This window comes from Dama dama, chromosome 11 (genome assembly GCF_033118175.1).
Source record: "Dama dama isolate Ldn47 chromosome 11, ASM3311817v1, whole genome shotgun sequence".
NCBI lineage: Eukaryota > Metazoa > Chordata > Mammalia > Artiodactyla > Cervidae > Dama > Dama dama.
In genome coordinates this window covers 31321890-31337252 of record NC_083691.1, presented here as the reverse complement: position 1 = coordinate 31337252, position 15363 = coordinate 31321890, and the positions used below count along the sequence as shown (strand labels likewise).

At 44.9% G+C, this 15363-nt stretch overlaps 1 protein-coding gene across 4 annotated transcripts in view; it reads left to right on the top strand.

Moving 5' to 3' along the window:
* Positions 1–15363, top strand: part of ADCY3 (adenylate cyclase 3) — an 82596-nt gene that overhangs the window by 39771 nt on the left and 27462 nt on the right. The window lies entirely within an intron of this gene.

Below are 15363 nucleotides of genomic sequence, written 5' to 3'. Positions count from 1 at the left end.
CTTGGACCTTGCCACCCAGGTGGGCAGGGCAGTAGTTTCGGGGGTTCCATTGGTGAACCTCACATTCTCCAGACAGTGCTGTTTTAAGGCACACACTGACTCATTTAGCTGGTGTGTCCTGGCTCCCTCTGTCCTGGGGCGTTCCTTCTCTCTCTGTTTACCAATGAGATTTAGAAGCTTCTGAGCTGAGCCTTGGACTCATCTCTTTCAGAAGACAGGCTTTAGAAGGGGAACCATCCTGACTTCCATGGTGACAAGGGGCCATCACACCTGTCCCCTTCTCCTCGACCCTGTGTCCTGTCATTACCGAGGAGCTGCTGCAGCTGGAACGTATTTAAAGAATCCTGCTTTACTGGCTTTATTGAGCCCCTTCAAAGGCATTCTTTAATTTCTGCCTTCTATACTGTCTTGGTTCTTGTTTGCATTTGATCTCTCATACTGTGGAGGCATCCCGCTGTGTTCTGTACATTTTAAAAAAAAAGTGTGTGTCACCACTTAGCTAGACTGGAGGGTTCTTTTTTATATAGTCTTTGCAGTTTTGAGCATACTCATCTGTGTTGATTTTGTCAGTCTCATTGTGTATAATCCAGGACATCTTCAATCACGTTCCACGGTGCTTGGTGGGGGCCTTCTGGGGTGGTGAGAAAGGCCCTGTGTCTCACCCTGGGTCTGTTATTCTATGCATGGATGATTTGGACAAGTTATCCACCCTGTAGAGCCTCTCTTTCCTCATCTTCAAAGTGGGAGTGTTCCTACTCCAAAGTGGAGTTGTTGATGATCATCATCTTGCTGAGGGTTCCCTGAGGGTCAAATGAGAAACACAGACAGAAGTGCTTTGTAACTTGGAAAGCTGGGAGTGGTGATGGTCAGGCCACTAGGCCTGCTTTCTAATGCCCGGGCCGTATGCTCGCTCCTGGCAGGGTCAGTGCAGGGAGCTTGGGGCCTGGCAGAGAGAACCACCGCTGTGTGCTCCAGGCCTCCTGGACACTTTGGAGCATCCAGAGGGTGCCTGGCTGTCTGCCCAGGCCGTGTGGCAGCAGCAGGGCAGACACTGGCCCCGGAATGAGAGGTCCAGGGAGGCCGAAGGGAGGTGAAGGGAGAAGAGGGACACACCCCCAGGCCTTGCTGGGATGCAGCAGGTGCCTGTAAATGCCCGTCAAGTGGACTTTAACCTGAGTGTGCCCTTGGGCTAGTTCTTTCCCCTCTTTGGGCCTCAGTTTCCCTATATGTGAAGTGTAGATGATAATATATTTGCAGGTAAAATGGGATAATCTGTGTCAATCCCTTTGAGGATGAGAAAAGCACTGGAGTGCTGCCACCTGTGAGTCAACATTTGCTCATGTTTTTCTTTAGGATTTTTGTGACTATGTACATGAGACCTGCTTTCCATTTTAACTTTCTGTCTGTGTCCTTGACAGGTTTGGGTATCATGGTTATGCCAACTTATTAACTGGAGAAATGTTCCCTCTTTTAGGTTACTGTTTTAATGTTTAGAAGAATTCATTTGTGAAGCCCTGTTGGGTCTGGAGTTTTTCTTTATGAGGAGATTGGTTCCTCTAAAAAGTAAGGGTCTACATTTCCTTTTGTGTGGGTTTTGGAAAGTTTTTGTTTTTTCAAGAACTTATCCATTTCATCTAAGTTTTCAAATTGTTGCTATATGTGTATTGTATTTTATCTCTATGTGTCATTGTCTATGGGATTTGTGTTTCTTTCTTCATTACTGATATTGGTAATGTGTGCCTTCTATTTTTAAATTTTTTCTTAATCTGTTTTACTTGGGTTAATTCACATTTTAGCCTTTTCAATGAAACACCTTTTCAGTTTTTTGTACATTTCATTAATCATTCATTAATTTATACTTCTAATTTTGTCATTTTATTCTATTTTCTTTGGGATTAATTTGGTGTTCTTTTTTATCTTCTTGAAATGGAACTTATATACAGCTAATTTTCAGCATTTTCTTTTCTAAAACATGTACTTTTGCTATAGATTTCCCTTGTTACGTTGCTTTAGCTTTATCCCACAAGTTTCAATATGTCATATTTCTGTTGTCAATTAGTTCAGTTTTCTAAATTCTAAAATTCATATTTTCTAAATCCATTGAGGTGCTTTTGATCCATGAACTGTTTCAGTCAGTTCAGTCACTCAGTTGTGTCCAACTCTTTGCCACCCCATGAACCGCAGCACACCAGGCCTCCCTGTCCATCACCAACTCCCAGAGTCCACCCAAACCCGTGTCCATTGAGTCAGTGATGCCATCCAACCATCTCATCCTCTGTCATCCCCTTCTTCTCCTGCCTTCAATCTTTCCCAGCATCAGGGTCCTTTCCAATGAGTCAGCTCTTTGCATCAGGTGTCCAAAGTACTGGAGTCTCAGCTTCAATATCAGTCCTTCCAGTGAACACCCAGGACTGATCTCCTTTAGGATGAACTGGTTGGATCTCCTTGCAGTCCAAGGGACTCTCAAGAGTCTTCTCCAACACCACAGTTCAAAAGCATCAATTCTTTGGCGCTCAGCTTTCTTTATAGTCCAACTCTCACATCCATACATGACCACTGGAAAAACCATAGCCTTGACTAGATGGACCTTTGTTGGTAAAGTAATGTCTCTGCTTTTTAATATGCTGTCTAGGTTGGTCATAACTTTCCTTCCAAGGAGTGAGCGTCTTTTAATTTCATGGCTGCAGTCACCATCTGAAGTGATTTTGGAGCTCAGAAAAATAAAGTCAGCCACTGTTTCCACTGTTTCCCCATCTATTTGCCATGAAGTGATGGGACCAGATGCCATGATCTTAGTTTTCTGAGTGTTGAACTTTAAGCCATTAGGAGTACATTAATTAATTTCCGAATATCTGGGGACTGTTTAAAAGTCGTCTTTTTTTTTGCCATACCATGTGGCCTGAGGGATCTTAATTCCCCAACCAGGGACCAAACTGATGCCCCCTGCATTGGGAGTACAGAGTCTTAACCATTGTACCCCCAGGGAAGTTCCTAAAAGTTATCATTTTATTGTTGGTTTTTAGGCTAATTTGACTGTGGTCAAAGAACATGCTCTGTATGACTTTGGCCACCTGATGCAAAGAGCTGACTCATTTGAAAAGACCCTGATGCTGGGAAAGATTGAGGGCAGGTGGAGAAGGGGACGACAAAGGATGAGATGGTTGGATGGCATCACAGACTCAATGGACATGGGTTTGGGTAGACTCCTGCCGTTGGTGATGGGCAGGGAGGCCTGGCATGCTGCGGTTCATGGGGTCGCAAAGAGTCGGACACGACTGAGCGACTGAACTGAACTGTATGATTTTAGCTCTTTGAAATTTGTTGGAACTTGATTTTTGACCTGGCATGAGTATCAAAATGCCTTTCAAAAATGAAATAAGATCAATAAATGTCAATTATGACTCATTTGCATCTACCCCAAAGTATTTTTGCCTCTTTGGTCACAATGCAAAGACCTCAGAACACTTAATTCCCCCTCCCCCAGATTTTCTAGCCACTGTAATGTATATTATTATTTATTTATTTCAGGTTTTTAAAAAATTGGGATGTGGTTGATCTACAATATTTTCTTAGTTTCAGGTGTACAACATAATAATTCCATTGTAATGTATTTTAATTCAACATATATTTTAAACCCCACAAAACAGTCTTACACAATTATTGTTTTTTAAAGTTAATAGTCATTTCTTATGTTTCCCCATATTTTGCCTTTGGTTATACTCCACTTCTTCATTGCCGTGCTTCCACCTTCTTGAGGAATTCCTTGTAATACTGCTTTTCATGTAGGTCTGTTGGCACTAAATTCTCCCCCATTTTTAATTGCTAGAAGAGTTTTGATTTTAATTTTGAACGCCACTTTTTAATCAGATAAAGAATTTTAGGTTGCCAGATTCTTACTTTCTGCCCTTTGAAGGAGTCTTTCACTTGTCCTTGGACTTCCATTGTAATGCCAGCCCTAAGACACACTGTTGCTCGTGTTATTATTTATTTATTGAAGTGTTATTGTTCAGTTGCTTGGTCATGTTCTACTCTTTGCAACCCCATGGACTGCAGCACGCCAGGCTTCTCTGTCCTTCACTTCTCCTGGAGTTTGCTCAAATTCATGTCCATTGAGTTGGTGATGCCATCCCACCATCTCATCCTCTGTCGCTCCCTTCTCCTCTTTCCTTCAGTCTTTCCCAGCCTCAGGGTCTTTTCCAGACCAGAGGGCCCAGGTTCAATCCCTGGTTGGGGAACTAAGATCCCACAAGCCGTGGTATGTCCAAAAAGAAAGGAAAAGAAAGATTGTGGCAACCCTGCAGCAAGCAAGTCTGCCAGCACCATTTTTTTTCCCCAACAGCATTGCTCATTTCATGTGTCTGGATCACATTTTGGTAACTCTCACAATATTTCAAAATTTTTCATTAATTTTATATTTGCTGTGATCAGGGGTTTTTGCATCCGCTATTGTATTTATATGGGGGGCACCATGAACTGCCCGCATCTGATATGGCAAATTTGATAAATAATATTTATTCTGACTGTTCCACTAACTGGCCCCTCCCCTATCTCTCTCCCTCTCCTCGGACCTTCCTATTTTCTGAGACTCAACAATATTGAAATTAGGCCAGTCAGTACCCCTACAGTGGCCTCTGAGTGTTCAAGTGAAAGGAAAACTCACATGACTCTCACTTTAAATCAAAAGCTAGAAATGATTAAGCTTAGTGAGGAAGGCATGTCAGAAGCCAAGACAGGCCAGAAACTAGGCCTCCTGTACTAGTTAGCCAAGTTGTGAATGCAAAGGAAAAGTTCCTGAGAAAGCAGAACAGCCTTATCGCTGATATGGAGAGTTTTGGTGATATGGATAGAAGATGAAACCAGCCACAACCTTCCCTGAAGCCAAAGCCTAATCCAGAGCAAGGCCCTCACTCTCAACAGTTCTATGAAGGCTAAGAGAGGTGAGGAAGCTGCAGAAGAAAAGTTTGAAGCCAGCAGAGGTTGGTTTCTGAGGTCTAAGGAAGAGGCCATCTCCATAACATAAAAATAGAAGGTGAAGCAGCAAGTGCTGGTGTAGAAACTTCAGCAAGTTATCCGGAAGTTCCAGCTAAGACCATTAATGAAGGTGGCTACACTAAACTATAGGTTTTCAACGTAGATAAAATAGCCTTCTATTAGAAGAAGATGTCATCTAGGGCTTTCATAGCTAGACAGAAGTCAATGCCTGACTCCAAAGTATCAAAGAATGAGCTGCCTCTCTTGATAGGGGCTAATGCAGTTGGTGACTTGGGAGTTGAAACCAATGCTTATTTACCATTCTGAACATCCTAGGACCCTTAAGAATTACGCTACATCGCCCCTCCCTGTACTCTATAGATGGAACAACAAAGCCTGGATGGCAGCACATCTGTTTACAGCATATTTTTACTGAATATTTGAAGCCCACCATCTAGACCTAATGCTTAGAAAAAAGGATGCCTTTTAAAATATTACTGCTGATTAACAATGGACCTGGTCACCCAAGAGCTCTGATGAAGAAGTACAAGATTAATGTTTTTTTCATACCTGCCCACATAACATCCATTCTTCTGCCCATGGATCAAGTAGTAATTTCAACTTACAGGTCTCGTTATTTAAGAAATACATTTTGTAAGGCTACAGCTGCCATAGGGAGTGATCGCTCTGATAGATCTGGGCAAAGGAAATTGAAAACTTTCTGGAAAGGATTCCCTAGTTTAGATGCCATTATGAACATTTGTGATTCATGGGAAGAAGTCAAGATATCAACATTAACAGAAGCTGATTCTAACCTTCATGAATGACTGAGGGGTTCAAGACTTCAGTGGAGGAAGTAATGCAGACATGGTAGAAATAGCAAGAGAGACAGAATTAGAACTGGAGGCTGAAGATGTGACTGAATTACTGATGAAACTAATGAAGTATGGCTTCTTATGAATGAGCAAAGAAGATGGTTTCTTGATAGATTCTACTCCTAGTGAAGATGCTGTGAAGATTGTTGAAATGACATCAAAGACTTTATTAATAGAATATTACATAAATTTAGTTGATAAAACAGAAGCCCAGTTTGAGAGGATTGACTCCAGTTCTGAAAGTTTTATTATGGGTAAATTGCTATCAAACAGCAATACATGCTATGGAGAAACCATTTATGAAAGAGTCAACTGACGCTGCAGACATCATTGTCTTATTTTCAGAAATTGCCTCAGTCACCCCCAACCTTCAGCAGCTACCACCCTGATCAGTTAACAGCCATCAAAATCCAGGTAAGGCCCTCACCAGCAAAAAGATCATGACTTGTTGAAGGGTCAGGTGACAGCTAAAAATTTTTAGCAATGAAGTATTTTTTTTGATATGCTGTTGTACACTTAATAGACTCCAGTATAGTGTGAACATAACTTTTATATGCACTGAGAAACCAGTAAATCCATGTACTCACTTTATGGCAATATTCACATTATTGCAGTGTTCTAGAACTGAACCCACAATATCTCCGAGGTGTGCCTGTATAGACTTTTCACACACAGATGGTATGTTCACTCTTCTCCACCCTCTATTCACCCAGTCCCTTAGAGAGGGTTCCAAGTCCATATTGCATTGCCTCATGCTTTTTGTGACTGTGTTGAATTCCATTGTGTAGAGGTAACATCATTTATTTAAAAGGGTTCCTATAAGTAGACATTTAGGTTATTTCCAGTTCTATGCTACTGCAAATGTTACTCTAGTAGATATCTTTATAGGGATACCATATTATATATGTGTAAATATATCTGAAAGCTAAAAACCTAGAAGTGGAATTGCTTGATCAGTGCATTTTTAAAATTATATGTGTATACATATATGTGTGAACATGTATATATGTGTACATATATATGTATATTTACTGTGATAAAATATACATAAGGTAGAATTTACCATCTTAAACATTTTGAAGTTTATAGTTCAGTGACATTAAGTACATCCTCAATGTTGTACAGCCATCACCATTCTTCATCTCTAGAGCTTTTTCATTATTCCACACAGAAATTCTATACCCATTAAATATTAAATTTTCATCCTCCCCTCCCTGGCCCCTGGAAATCACTGTTCTTTCTGTTTATGAATTTGACTGTTCTAGGTACCTCATATACATTATTGTTATTTAGTCACTAAGTCATGTCTGACTCTTTTGTGACACCATGGACTGCAACCCACCAGGCTCCTCTGTCCATGGGATCTCCCAGACAGGAATACTGGAATGAGTTGCCATTTCCTTCTCCAGGGGATCTTCCCAACCCAGGGATTGAACCCACATCTTCTGCATTGCAGATGGTTTCTTTACCACTGAGCCACTGTCAAGCCCCCTCATATAAGTAGAATCCTACAATATTTGTCCTTTGGTAACTAGTATATTTCACTTAGAATAATGTCTTCAGGGTTCATCCATGTTGTAGCATGTATCAGAATTTCATTCCTTTTAAAGGTTGAATAATATTCCAGTGTATATATGTAACACATTTTGTTTATCCACTCATCTGTTGATGGGATCCACCTTTCAACTCTTGTGAATGATGCCTCCATGCACTGTTGGTGTGTAAGTGTCTCTTTGAGTCCCAGCTTTCCAAGCCTTTGGGGAATAAACACAAGTGGAATCGCTGGGTTATATGGTAGTTCTATATTTAACATTCTGAGGGACCAGGCATGTGCATTTTTAATGTTGACTTGTTGTTGTTGTTTTTGTTCATTCATGAAGTCCTGTCCAACTCTTTGTGACCCTATGGACTGCAGTACACCAGGCTTCCCTGTTCCCTTCATTATCTCCGGAGCTTGTTCAAACTCATGTCCATTGAGTCAGTGATGCTATCCAAGCATCTCATCTTGTCACCCCCTTCTCCTGCCCTCAGTGCTTCCCAGCACCAACATCTTTTCCAATGAGTTGGCTCTCCGCATCAGGTAGCCAAAAGATTGGAGCTTCAGCCTCAGTCTTTCCAGTGAATATTCAGGATTTTTCTTTAGGATTGACTGGTTTGATCTCTTTGCAGTCCAGGGACTCTCAAGAGTCTTCTCCAGCACCACAATTAGAAAGCATCAATTCTTAGGTGCTCAGCCTTCTTTATGATCCAACTCTCACATCTGTACATGATTACTGGAAAAACATAGCTTTGACTATATGGACCTCTATTGGCAAAGTGCTATCTCTGCTTTTTAATACGCTGTCTAGGTTTGTCATAGCTTTTCTTCAAAGGAGTAAGCGTCTTTTAATTTTATGGCTGCAGTCACCATCCACAGTGATTTTGAAGCCCAAGAAAATAAAATCTATCACTGTTTCCACTTTTCACTTTTCTATTTGCCATTAAGTGATAGGACAGGATGTGAGGATCTTAGTTTTTTGAATGTTGAGTTTTAAATAAACTTTTTCACTCTCCTTTCACTTTCATCAAGAGGCTCTTTACTTCCTCTTCACTTTCTGCCATTAATTATCATCTGCATATCTGAGGTTGTTGATATTTCTCCCAGCCATCTTGATTCCAGCTTGTGATTCATCCAGCCTAGCATTTCACATCGATGTTCTCTGTATATAAATTAAATAAGCAGGGTGACAATATACAGCCTTGATGTACTCCTTTCCCAATTTTGAACCAGTCCATTGTTCCATGTCTACTTCTAACTGTTGCTTCTTGACCCACATACAGGTTTGTTAGGAGATAGATAAGGTGGTCTGGTATTCCCATCTCTTGAAGAATTTTTCACAGTTTGTTGTGATCCACACAGTCAAAGGCTTTAACGTAGTCAGTGAAGCAGAAGTAGATATTTTTTTGGCATTCCCTTGCTTTCTCTATATCATTCAAGGGATGTTGGCAATTTGATCTCTGGTTCCTCTGGCTTTTTAAAATCCAGTTTGTACACCTGGAAGTTTTTGTACTGCTGAAGCCTGGTGTGAAGGATTTTGAGCATTATCTTGTTAACATGTGAAATGAGTGCAGTTGTGCAGTAGTTTGAACATTCTTTGGCATTGCCCTTCCTTGTGATTGGAACAAAAACTGACCTTTTCCAGTCCTGTGGCCACTGCCGAGTTTTCCAAATTTGCTGACATACTGACATATTTAATGTTGATAAATATTACCAAATTGTCTCACAGAGGTTCAAACAATTTACGCTCCTCTCAGCAATGCATGAGAATGGACTTAGGCACTTAAACTTTCCTTGTTTATCTAGAAAAGACTTCTTTTTTTTGGAACTCCTGCAGCTCCCCCCACAGATGTCTGTTTGGAAACCCCAGCTGCAGGGAACAGGCCCCAAGGCAGTGGTAGCATCCTGTGAGCTGTTGCCCACTGTTTTCTTATTTGAGTCAAGTCACAGCCAGGTAAACAAGGGTTGGAAGAGTTTCTTTTCATTTTCAGTATACATTGTACAATATTTGATCAAAACAGACAAGTACAAAGAAAAAATACTGATCGAGGCATATTCCTTCAAGTCTTTTTTCCTCCTTCTATGTTTTGCAAGTGTTAATCCTTAAAAAAGTCACAGCTTATTCTCAGATGTAGCAGTTTAGAACCAGATATTCAAGTTTTTGCTGTCTCATATGCTTATTATGGAAGCTAAATTTAAAGGGTTTATTTAGCACAGTGCTAAGCCATGAAATTAAATGATGCTTGCTCCTTGGAAGAAAAGCTATAACCAACCTAGACAGCATATTAAAAAGTAGAGACATTACTTTACCAACAAAGGTCAGTCTAGTCAAAGCTATGGTTTTTCCAGTAGTCACGTATGGATGTGAGAGTTGGACTATAAAGAAAGCTGAGTGCCAAAGAATTGATGCTTTTGAACTGTGGTGTTGGAGAAGACTCTTGAGAGTCCCTTGGACTACAAGGAGATCCAACCAGTCCATCCTAATGGAAATCAGTCCTGAATATTCATTGGAAGGACTGATGCTGAAGCTGAAGCTCCAACACTTTGGCCATCTGATGTGAAGAACCGACTCACTGGAAAAGATCCTATTGCTGGGAAAAGTTGAAGGCAGGAGAAGAAGGGGATGACAGAGAATGAGATGGTTGGATGGCATCACTGCAGTGATGGACATGAGTTTGAGTAAACTCCGGGAGTTGGTGATGGACAGGGAAGCCTGGCATGCTGCAGTCCATGGGGTCACAAAGAGTCGACACGACCAAGCAACTGAACTGAACAGAAATAGTAGACCCTGAACTGTCTACCACTAATATTATTGTTGTTGGATACATTTTGAAGATACAGAGAAGTAGAGAAAAACTTCCCATAATCCAGGGGTTTCTTTTAAAAAATACAATTTTTAAATTGGGCTCTCGGCTAGAACAGGCTTTCTAGTTTACTGGGATTTTTTTTTTCTTTTTCCTTTTTGTTGAGGTGAAAAAGGCTGTGTTGAGACAAGGGAGCCCCTGGATGATGAGGAGATGGGGCGGGGTCTCGGATTCCCGTGACTCGGCTTGTCTCCTCCTCTGCCGGGAGAGTGGGGCCTCGTGGGTTTGAGGCTCTAAGAGCGAGCATGGCCCTGGCAGGCGAGGGCCTCTCGTTGCATTGCTGAGCACATATATGACACTTTAAGCCATCCAGTGGAACCACAGGGTGGAGTTGTTTTTCTTTATTCTCATGTGACCATAGCTCCAGGGTTTAGTTGGGGACTTTGAGGGTTGCTAAGCACCCCAGCTGCCACCTGGCAACTGCAGGCATCCAGGAAATCCACCCAGCACACCTGTCATCAGGTATGGACTGCAGAATTATGAACCTTTCGGAATCACATCCTCAGAGTCACTTCCCAGGGATGGGGAATGGCTGGAGGAGCCTGTGGGGGAGGGTGGAGAGACGATGGGGACACGGCTAGGCAGGCCTGCACGTCCCTTCAGATCACGTTCAGTTAGGAAGTCAGCCAGGTGCTCACTGCGGGAGGAGAACTGCCCTTGGTCCCCACGCTCCCGGAGACGGAAGCTGCAGGGGAGCCCAGGGTCAGAAAAGTAGTCATCATCACCCGTCCCCAGTGAAGGCCAGGGCCAGATCTCCTTCCTCTGTGGTGTCCTGGGGAATTCAGTGTGGGGAGGCAGTGCGGTGTGTGTGTGTGTGGGGGTTCCTGCTCAGCTCCTGGTGGGATGTGCAGGCAACAGTTGCTTCTTTCTGCCTCTCCTCCTACTTCAGCCCGAAGCCTAGGTCACCTGTGACCAGGGATGGCCTTTCTTCTTTGTGCAGGAGTCTTTGCTGGGGTGGGTGACCTTCTGTCCTTGAGCAGGTCTCCAAGGGGAGCCTTACCCATTTACCATGAGAGTCAGACTTCTCAGGAAAGAGAGGCTTGGGACTCAGAATTATACCATTTCAAAAGCTCCATCTCCTGTCTTTTTCTGAATGTCTCTGCCCAAGCCAGCCTCCCTGTTCCCTTCAAGACCTTTAACTGTGAGAATAAGGCCCAGAGTGATCTCAGCCTCAGTTGGTGGGGAGAGGGGAGTGAGAGTCACAGGGAGGTGAGAAGCTCGCTGCCTCCCAGCCTAGGGCTTGGCTTCCAGTGTCAGCCCTCAAAGTGCCCACTGTTGTCCTGGCAACAGTGAGGTTGGGACTGGGGACCTGCCTCCTGGGAGCCAGTGGGGGGTGGGGATGGAGGAGGAGGATGCACCCTGCTGTCCGCTGCAGCAGTCCTGTTATATAAGCAGCTGATATAGGTGGGGCAAACCCATCACCTACTTGATGGGAACCACAGGGGAAACCCCCTGACATCAGCCTCCGGAGATCCCTGCTGCCTTACCTGCTTCACAGAACCACTTGCGAGTCGGTGTTTTTAGTTTAGCCTTGAAGGCTTCTTGGTTTGAGAAAAGCCAGAAGGTGAATTTCCCATGGCATGAAGTAAGAATTAGTGTGTCTCTCCATTCCAGCTCTCACCTCTTGGATTTCACAGCATGGTCTTCCTTCTAACATTCCAGGATTTGGCAAAATAAATGCATGTTAGATGATGCGAGTGAGGAGCCTTCAGAGGAAAGGTTGTTCTAAGGCTGTGGAGGGCCCCTGCCGGCGGGGGGACAGGGGCCTGGTGGCACTGCCCATGGTGCTGGCGGGCAGCCCCCTGTCTGGGCTGGGGGGCCGTTGAGCTGGGTCCCTGCCAGGCTCTGGGGGGCCGTGAGCCCTGGCCACATAGCCCAGCAGTGTTTTCCTCTGCACACGGTCAGAGTCCACAGTCTGCGTCTAGCATGGTCAGGGTTGTGGTGCATCCCCCACCTTTATCTGGCTCAAAGGATGAAGTTTTGTTTAGTAATAGGGGTAGTTGTGCTTTGTTGTTTTTTTTTTTTTAAACAATTTCTGGTGCCAAGTCGTAGGCTGAGTTTTTACTGAATTATTTAATCATCACAACAAAACCCTTCTGGGGAATAGGCCCTCCCCCTCTCCATCCTGGTGAGGCTATCTATTTGGGGGAGTTACTAACTAGGAGGGTCAGGTGAGTAGTCCCAGACGACATCCACTCTGTCCGTTTCTGTTTTCTTTGACTTGCCCAGAGCTTCACAACTTTCCAGTACTTAAAAGATGTAGACATTCTATATAAAAACGTGTTATTTCTGACTGCCTCAGGAAATGGAAAGGTCTGACAGCATGGGGTGCAGAGTGAGACTTGCATTCACATCCGAGCCAGGGCACTTAACCTGCTGCATGACCTTGAGCCAATTACTTCTGCCCTTTGAGCCCCCATTTCTTTGTCTATGAAATGGGAACAGGATAAGATTGGCAGACTGTCTCAAAGATAGGATTCATCCCACAAATACTTTCAACATGCTTCTAGACACTGGAGATACAGCTGTGAACAGAACAGAGTCTAGATTACTGTTCAATGGCATGGGCCAGAGAAGGCTTTCTAATAAGATGAGATTTGAGCAGAGACCTGAAGGCAGTGAGGGTGCAAGCCATGCAGTGATCAGAGAAGTGAGCAGTAAGTGCAAAGGCCCTGAGGTATGTTCACAGATCGTCACGGCAGTCAGTGCAGATGGAGCAGAGGTGAGGGTATGAGAGGTGGGAGGTGCGGCAGAGAGGTGATGGGGCCTGCTAGACCTTGGCTTTTCCCTTAAGGAGAACCCTGCTTTGGAGGATTTAAATGGATCAGTCTGGCTGCTGGTGGAGAAGACACAGCAGTGGGAGCAGGGAGACCAGTTAGAAACTTTGCAGTAATTTTGGTGAGAGAGGATAATGGCCCAGATCAGGATGGAGTGATGAGGAGAACAGAAGATTCTGGATATGTTTTGAAGGCAGGGTACTGGAGGGTAGACTGGGATATGGGAGAGTGATGGCTCAGTCAGAGATGGCTCTAAGGATTTTAGCCTGGAGGTGGTGAGTTTGCTCTGGGTCCAAGACAAAAGCAGACGGTCTGCTTCCATAGCAGGCATCTTAGCACCCTTCTCCACTGATCACAGATGTGACCTCAGCATCCTTCTCAACACAGTGCTCTGGGCAGCTGCTCTCTGTCCCTCAGAGTTGGCATGTGAGCTGGACTTAATTGCTGCTGTAGCATTCTAGAGGTGTACAGTCATTGGGACTGTTTAAATTAAAATTATTTAAAAATTTTAAATTAAAAATCACTTTCCTCCATCGCAGTAGCCACAGTTCATGTGCTCGGGAGCTCCGTGTGGCTGGCTTGTGCATTGGACGGCAGAGATTACCAAACATTTCCATGACTGCAGAAAGTGCTGTTCTGGAGGGTGATGCCTTGCCCCTTGAGCCGTGGCTCCTGGTTGACAGCTCATTAATTCACCAACCCTCTTAGGAGCACCTACTTTGTGCCAGGCTGTCTTGGTGAGGGCTCCAAGTACCACACAGGTGGCTATCTTTGGGCCCGAAGGGCTGTCTCCTGAGATACTGGACACCTTGGCCCACAGTAACCTGTCTCTGGGGACTGCACAGGCACCCAGGCAGGTGACTGTCAGCCCCACATGCTCCGCACCCCCTCTCCCCTCTAGCAGGCTAAGGGTGGGGGCTGACCCTGGGTCTGTATGGTTCTGGGCTGTTCTCTCAACTCTGAGGTTGGGTGTGGAGTCCATCTTTCTGGGAGATCCTGGGCTGCTGGTTTGGAGCCTGTCTCTCCCTGGAAGGTCTTGTTTAAAGATACGCTGGGTTTTGAGTTATGCAGCCTCACCGTCCTCTGAACTCTCCCCGCTTTTGCCTGAAGACAGCAAAGCACTCCTGCCCTGAGAGACCAGCTAGTTGGCGTGCAACTTGACGGCCTTGCTCCCCTGAGTTCCTGGGAATACTGTTCACCATCGACCTTCACAGCATGTAGCTCAGGGGTCTGCCTAGGTGACCAGTGACTGTTCTTTGAGTGACCTCAATCATGACCTTGTCTTTGGGAGGAAACAGCACGTGTGGGCCCCCTGGGTCTAAATGGTGGCTGTCTGTTCACATTCAAATGGCAGACTGTCCAGATTACATGATGTGGTCCCGTGTCCTCTCGTCAGGTCAGGTGCTATTTGGGCCCTGACCTCCCTGGGCTAATAGGACAGGTTCCTACTTGGCATTTCCTTCTCCTTCTGCCTCCTCTGCTCAGGTAGTCAGACCAAGATGGGCACCTGCTGGGGGCCAGTGACCTTTTGGCTTCTAGGTGGCCTGGAAACTCCAAGAATATGGATAAATGAGGACCAGAATAGACATGTTTGCAGACAGCTGTGGGTCTTCTCCCAGCCCATCGTAGTGACATATGTGTGCGTGTGTGTGTGTGTGTGTGTGTGTGTGTACACGGAAGAACACACATCCTTTAACTAGATAAGCAGAATTAACATGCTTACTTCATATGGACACTGTACACACACACACACACGCATGCCAACCACCTGGGCACTGTCGGTCTCTCCACAGTTAATCTGTCTCCCTCCCTCTGTCCCTTTCACGAGGATGTTGTAGAAACTTAGCTTCTCATCAGCCAAGCTCATTTATCCCAGTCCCTGGTGGCCACGCTGCTGTAATTAACTCGTGAATCTGCCTCATCAGAGTATCAGCTGTAACCATGCAGGGCCCCTGGGAGCAGTGCTGGCCCCCTCCTCTGTCTCAATCCCAGGGCAGCAGGAAGGTGGGACCTGGCGTGAGTCCCCACTAAGGAGAAGGGCGCTTGGTCTGTCCCTTCCCCGAGCCTGGCCGAGGCTGTGCTCACAGTGCTCTGTCCAGGGCTCATCTGAGCAGCTTAGCACGTTACCATTTACAGATGAGGAGACCACAGCTCAGGAGGCCGATCCTCCTGCCCGGGGTCACTATGGTCTCTGCCCCCAGGGACCAGGACCTCCACCCGACCCGAGTCTGCTCACCCAGCCCCCGCCCCTGGAGTGGGCCTGGGTCCTTCTCTACTCACAAGGTCAGTCTTCTGCTCTACTCATAAGGCCTTCTAGAGACTTTCTCTCTCTTTCTGGA